A 1,127-nucleotide genomic window follows, 5' to 3' on the forward strand; every position below is an offset into this window, starting at 1 on the left:
ATATATACACATACACTGTACACACACACTACAGTCTGTTTGTTATCAATTACTAATACTAAACTAAAGTTTATAGTAAGATTTTTTCCTGTTGTATGCCCACCTGTTCGCAATCTGTAATCAACTCCTCTGTCCTACATTCAGCAGTCACCTTCTCCCTACTTTTACTCCTTAGTCATCTCAGTAAAATGTCATACCCTCATATGCAATTTTCTTGTTCATGTTGTGGTTTTTAGTTGTATTTATTAAAAAAAAACATTGACTGGAATCATACCTGATGTCTGCAATCGTGAGTCCCAACCAACAGACATCCAACCGATATTTTATACATCTGATTGTTGGACTGTATCTGACAAATAATTAATAAGCCTTGTTTGCTTTTTCTTCGTAATTGTAAATGTTTGCATGCCATGCAAGAAAGGCTCCAGAAACCTCCTTCCAGTTTTGGTTTATGCAGGAGATGAGAAATGGACAGAGTATCACTGGGTCAGTATCATTTGATAATTACGCCCATGCATTACTGTCCATCTGTATGATGAGATAACATTCCAGTTCCTACAGCTCAGAGTTATAAGTGCTACTTGACTGAACATCATAACATGATGCCAATAGGGCTTTCTGAAGTGATACTCAGAAGTTCATAAAAATCTTATCTGAAGATGTTTTAAATTATGTGATTAGACTTCTGGAAGACTTCGGGGTCTGCATCAAGAATCCCACTGGTTGATATCTCATCCCCTTTATAATTAATTTTTCTCAGGACATGCAACATCAGATACTGTTCAGATATCCTAAGACACATTATGCAACAATTGCACTGAGAATTGCACTATGTGAGGATGAATTATTAACTTGATAAACACTCAGTATTATCTCCAAAGGAACTCACTCYGACTTTTTGATTTTAAACAGCTTTAGAAGGTAATTTGGCTTTTTCTGTTCAAATTGATTACAAGATTTATACTCCTAAATGATACAGTTGATACATTTCCATGTTTAGYCTATTTCCACTATGCAGCCTCGTTTACTGCTACCCACACCATGACTAGGCTAAAGTCATTATCATGAGGTTGGGTCATGGTTAATTTAAATTGGCTTTAAATTTTGCAAGACTGACTCCAATCTGT

This window comes from Austrofundulus limnaeus, unplaced genomic scaffold (assembly GCF_001266775.1).
Source record: "Austrofundulus limnaeus strain Quisiro unplaced genomic scaffold, Austrofundulus_limnaeus-1.0 Scaffold11, whole genome shotgun sequence".
NCBI classification, from domain to species: Eukaryota; Metazoa; Chordata; class Actinopteri; order Cyprinodontiformes; family Rivulidae; genus Austrofundulus; species Austrofundulus limnaeus.